Here is a 6,000-nt window from a genome sequence, read left to right as displayed (position 1 = left end):
AGTATGCTTTCTATTTTGTCGCTCCACCACTTATCTTTCTCGATTGCGTTGACATGCTCAATGCGGTGATAAGTTTCTCCACCCAGCCTTCTTCTATTCTCGACAACCAGGACAATTTGACTGGTGTAAATTGGGTTACTTCCATCTCCGTGATTGATTACCTCCTGATGGTTCCATTCGAACTTCACGGCCTGGTGTCGTGTGGAAGCTACAGCTCCAACGACATGTATCCACGGTCGACCCAATAAAAGATTGTATGTAGAAGATATGTCTAGTACTTGGAACTCAACATCGAACCAGGTCGGGGCCATCTGCAGACAAAGGTTAATCTCACCAATCGTGCCCTTTGAGACCTATCAAATGCCTTCACGTTCATACTTCCTGCTCGTATCTCATGAAAATCTTTGCCCAACCTTTTCAGAGTAGTCAATGGACAAATGTTGAGGCTTGAACCCCCATCTATTAAGACTCTGGCAATGAATTCGTCTTCAAACTATAATGTGATATGCAGTGCCCTGTTGTGACTTAATCCTTCGGGTGGTAGCTCATCCTCGTGGAAGGTGATCTTGTGACTCTCCAGTACTTGCCCTACCATGTTGGCCATCTCTCCACTAGTGATGTTGTTGGGTACGTAAGCTTCATTCAATACCTTCATCAGAGCACTCTTATGCGCCTTAGAATTTTGTAATAGCGACAGGAAGGATATCTGGGCGGGAGTCTTGTTCAGATGATTGACAACAGAGTATTCCCTTTACTTGTACTTTCCTCCAAAGATCGTCCGGACCAGTTTTAATGACGGGTTGTTTGGTAGCAGCTTCCTTGCTTGTTCCTCCCAATTTTTCGAGTGTATAGATCCTTCCAGTTCTGGTCATTCCCTGTGCGGCACCAGATTCTTCCATCTTTGCCTTTCTTTTTCTCCTAGCTTCGGCAACGTAATCCCAGGGTATGGCGTTGGACTTGAAAGGAGGTGTGGATTCTACTATAACAGTGAAGGGTGTGGATACTTCTACTTCAAATGGAGCTGATGTAGTCACAGGTGCTGTTACTTCAATTTCGAATGGGACTGGTGCGGCTACTTCAACTTCACTGGCGGTTGTATCTGTACCACAATAGGAGTGAGTGTGTGTCACGCCCCAAGCCTAGGGGCGAGACCGGCACTCAGTGCCTCAACTATCCTTGCATATCACTTGCGACTAAGAGTCTCTGAACATGTAATGTCATACTTTGGCCATGGGCCACATTACAAGATAATGTGCGAAGCAATATATAAAGCTGAATAGGAGACTAACTCTGACTAAACATCAACATAAAGCTGGGTCGGCAAGGCCGTCATAATTACTACAACTGACAAGCCAACAAAATATACATACAGGGCCTACAAGCCCAACATACTGCACTAACCAACACGATATGTCCACAAGCCTCTACTGATAGATGTACTGTGATCGGAACAGGGCCCTGACCTACCCATAACCTATCTACATATATACACAGATGTACACCACACTACTAGACCCGGCAACTCCGAAAGAAGGGGAGCTTACCGATTAAGCTGAACTTGGGCAACACCTACTGAGGAGGTCTACCCGTCTGTCTTCTCTGAACCTGCATGCATGAAATGAAGCGCCCCCAGAAAGGGACGTCAGTACGAAATAATGTACCAAGTATGTAAGGCAATATACTGAAGCTGAAACTAAACTGATAATATAATAACTGAAAACAACTGGGAGTCAAGAACATCTGAAGATATGCCCATCTGCTGATACTGACTCAACTCTCTCAGTATAGTGAGTAAAATAATTGTCCGGCCCTATAAGGCTTGGTATATATATAACTGCTCTGCCGTAGTAGGCTCGCTCATAAGCGCTCGGCCATACTAGGCTCTGTATCTCGACCAACTGGGCTCGCTCATAAGCGCTCGGCCACAGTAAACTCGGTATATAACTTACCATCTGATCAGAGGTTGCCCAATAGAGGCCTGCCCATCGATTATGGCTCGATGGTAATGAAAATACTTTTAATACTATATATATAAACTCTCTGCTCTCTTGACTGGAAGAATGAAATACTCAAATAAATATAAAGTCCCGATAAGGAGAATATTGTAACTTATCCAATGTCATGACAGTAACATACTCCAATGTGACACCCAAATGGGAGAGCGTCATTGCAACAAAATGATTAAATAGACAACATCTGGTTAGCATCTGGAAAATTGGTTAAGCTGAAATCTAAGCCATATGATGACAGCTTCAAATCAGTTGGACAAAAGAAAATCAGTTGGACAATTGGTGAAAGCATACTATAAAAATAACACTGCTACAGTGTCCGGCTTTTAATGACAAATTGGGTGAGTGCAATTAGAACTAAACAAACTTGTTAAATTTTGTCTCACTAGTTGTTCTTTCTCATTCAACCTGTCTTTTATCATTATATTTCAATGTAATTCCAATTTGAATTTAATGTGTACTACGATATAGCCTATGAAGAAATATTTCAATCGTTGCTATTAAAAAGTGTGTGCTAGAATATAGCATATGAGAAAATATTTAACATCGTACACATAATTGAACAAAATCAAAATATATGTAAATTTTGGGATATGAATTTTTCTTTATGCCTCGTTATCAAACTTGTATAATGACGAGATCATGCCAAAATGAAGGAAGAGCTTAGCCTTAACATACCTGTTCTGCGAAATTTTTAGAACGAAATTTATACTGGATTCCTTGAAATTGGAACGAACTCTATCTGCTTTTAACGTTTTTGAATGAAATGTTGCTAAGGATTGAATTGAACAATATGTTCCTACTCTCTCACGTTTGTAGGTTGAAGTCAGAATGTCAAAAGTTTGTTCTATTGGTTTTGGTTCAAAGATAGAACGTAAGTCTTGATCTTGAAATGAATTGTATTACTTTTTTTGATTTGATAAAGCTCACCAAAAGGATAAGACTTTGAAATTTAAGCCCTTGACACATGTGAAGCTTAATTAATGACTCACCTTATACTAAAGGGGGCTGCCACGTTTCTCCTTGGGGTGGTTTAATTTATCCACTTATTAGTTAACCGGGTAATGTTTCGTTACCCGGTAATTAATCTATTACCCTCATAATTTAAAAATTATCACAAATTACTTAAAATTATATTTATTTTCAAAATTCTTCATATATACTTTATATATTACACTACCGTTGTCATATGGTATCTTGCATGGTATTAGTTTATAATTATCGGGTATTATTACTTGATCCGTATTTTATCCAAACTTGGCCATTTTGAACAAAACTCGTTTTCTCTAATTCGTGCATCCTTTATCCTACATGACACTTATTTATCGCTTGTTCTAAATAGCGTAAATATATTAGCGTCAAGATGATCTCATCCTCGCGTCTACGTCGGTTAACTGGAAATGAAATTATAACGTACGAAAACGTGAGATATAACAGTGTGACTGCAGGTTTAGGGTCATCACCCTCCCGAATAAGCCCAATCGACCCCACAGTATACCATTCTTCATCAGTTTCTATCACATTGAGTCCTTCACCCCTATGATCTAGGAGGGGATTTTTGCGGACATTTGGCGCGGCTTCCTTTACTTGTATGAGTTTGGTGTCGATCGGGGTTTGAATCTTATCTTTTAGGGTGCGGCATTCATTTATACTATGCCCTTTCATGCCAAAATGGTATGCACAGGTTTTGTTCGGGTTGACCCATTGGGAGGAGTTTTCCATCGCAACACCGGGAATGGGGGTGACATATCCGGCAGACTTTAATCTTTCATATAGTTGGTCAATGGGTTCAGCAATAGGTGTGTATTGTCTGGGCGGCCTGCGATCGAAATTGGGTCTGGGTTTTGTATAGTTTTGACTGGTTGGAGGTGAATGGTAATAGGCTGGCTGGGTATTATAAGTGTGACAGGTGGTAGCGGGTTGAGAATATCTGGGAGGTGAAGGTTGGTATGTAGGTGGAGGTGTTTTGTATGTGAGTAGAGATTTTGGACATTGGGCCACCATTACTGCCCCTACTTCTTTCTTCTTTGATATACCCCCTGACTGCAATGCTTTGTTCATGGCCTGCAATGCCTCGAAATTGGTCACCATCCCACTCTTGATCCCTTCCTCAATCCTTTTTCCGAGTTCGGTGATGTCGGAGAACTTGTGATTTTCGATGACCATTAACCTTTCAAAGTATTGGGGATCCTGGGCCCTGACAAAGAATTTGTTCATCTGCTCTTCCTCTAGTGCCAGCCTGACTTTTGCAGCTTCTGACCTCCATCGAGTAGCATACTCGCGGAAAGTATATGTTGGTTTCTTCTTAGATTTTGTATATAGAAGACATCCGGTGCATTCTCTGTGTTAAACCTGAATAGATCCATGAAGTCTGATGCCATGCTTACCCAATTAACCCACTTCTTGGGATTCTGACTGATATACCAAGATAGGGAATCTCCAGTGAGACTCCTCATGTACAGCGTCATGCGAATCCTTTCATCTTTCCCAACTCCTACGAGCTTATCACAGTATGTTCTCAAATGCACCTTCGGGTCACCCGTTTCGTCAAACATCTCGAACTTAGAAGGTTTGTAACCCTCTAGTAGTTCCACGTCTGGTTGAATGCACAGATCCTCATAATTCAGACCTTCAAGTCTTTTACCTCCTTCAACACCCTAGACTCGGCTTGTGAGCTTCTTGAGTTCTTCGGCCATGTTCTTAATAAGCAGGTCCTTCTCGATAGATTCTTGAGTGTACGAGATTGGCTGAGTAGAGTGAGGTAAGGTTTCCACGTATATGGGATTGTTTTGGTGGGTGCCGGGGGTTGGAGTGTAGTGGTGATCATTAGTTGAGTTTTGTGGATCAGAGATAGGTTGTGGGGTATTCTGAGGAGTATGGTAAGTGGTCTGTGGGTATTTGGGTAGGAAGTTGTTGGTGCTGAGGGGGAGTGGGTATTGGTGAAGGATTAGGATTTTGGGGAGGAGTTGTGTATTGATGGGGTGCGGGAGGATTTTGTGGACGTGTGTTTTGAGGAGGTGCCGGGTTTTGAGCATTTTGTTGGTTAACGTCTGGGAGGTTTAGGGTGAGGGAGAGGTTTGCCAAATTGTGGACCTGCACAAGTTCTCCTTGCAATTCCAGTATTTTCTATTCCAATCGTAGGACCAAATCATTCTGGGCCGGAGTACTCCGACAGTTTGATGTTTCAACATTCTCAGCATGTACAGCATTTTCTTTCCGGATACCACTCATATCATCCATCTTGGCTTTTCCTTTACTTTTCAGATTACTCGGAGGAGGAGGAGGTGGAGGGTCTCTAGATCTGGTGTGATATGCTGACGATGCCAGTAAGTGTGAACCAACCTTAGGGGATGGGAATGACCAAAATAAAGGAAAAAAAAACAAAAGGTAGACAAGTCAGTAAGGATTCTGAAAAACATTTGCAGGATTTAAACACATATTGCGGAAACGTGAAGTCGCGTCCTAATTTGGGGAACCTCGTTGTGCCCGAGGTAGACCTAGCGACAAGTAGATTTGAAGAGATTTAATGCCGATAAATGCCTCATTTTATTAATGCAATAAATAAGTCGAACCTAAAAAATAAAAATAAATGAGTTACTAATGGCATCTACCTTATTACATTTGAATTCCAAAATGACTCAAAACAGATAAACCTAATCTACTTGGTCCCGGAGGGACCTTCCCCATATTTGGACCTCTTGGCTCCATCGATCAGATTCCCCAGGTCGTGCATGTCCAGCAGCAGGTATGCCCTTGCTAGATGCCCTCCTTCGTTGCCTTCTGTATTCTGACAATCTACGACTTTTTTCCTCATCTTCCCTTCCAGTTCCATTAGACCTTGTTCCAAGTACTCCAACCTTTCTGCCGACCTTGTAGCCATTTCTTTCCACACGTTGATTGATTCCATGTCGAACTTGTGTTGCTCCAGATGCTTGGCTTCGGATTCAAGGACCCTTTTGCATAGCCTCTCATACTTCACTTGTGCTTCAGC

This window comes from Nicotiana attenuata, unplaced genomic scaffold, assembly GCF_001879085.1.
Source record: "Nicotiana attenuata strain UT unplaced genomic scaffold, NIATTr2, whole genome shotgun sequence".
Taxonomy (NCBI): domain Eukaryota; kingdom Viridiplantae; phylum Streptophyta; class Magnoliopsida; order Solanales; family Solanaceae; genus Nicotiana; species Nicotiana attenuata.
Note: the sequence above shows the minus strand (reverse complement) of the source record.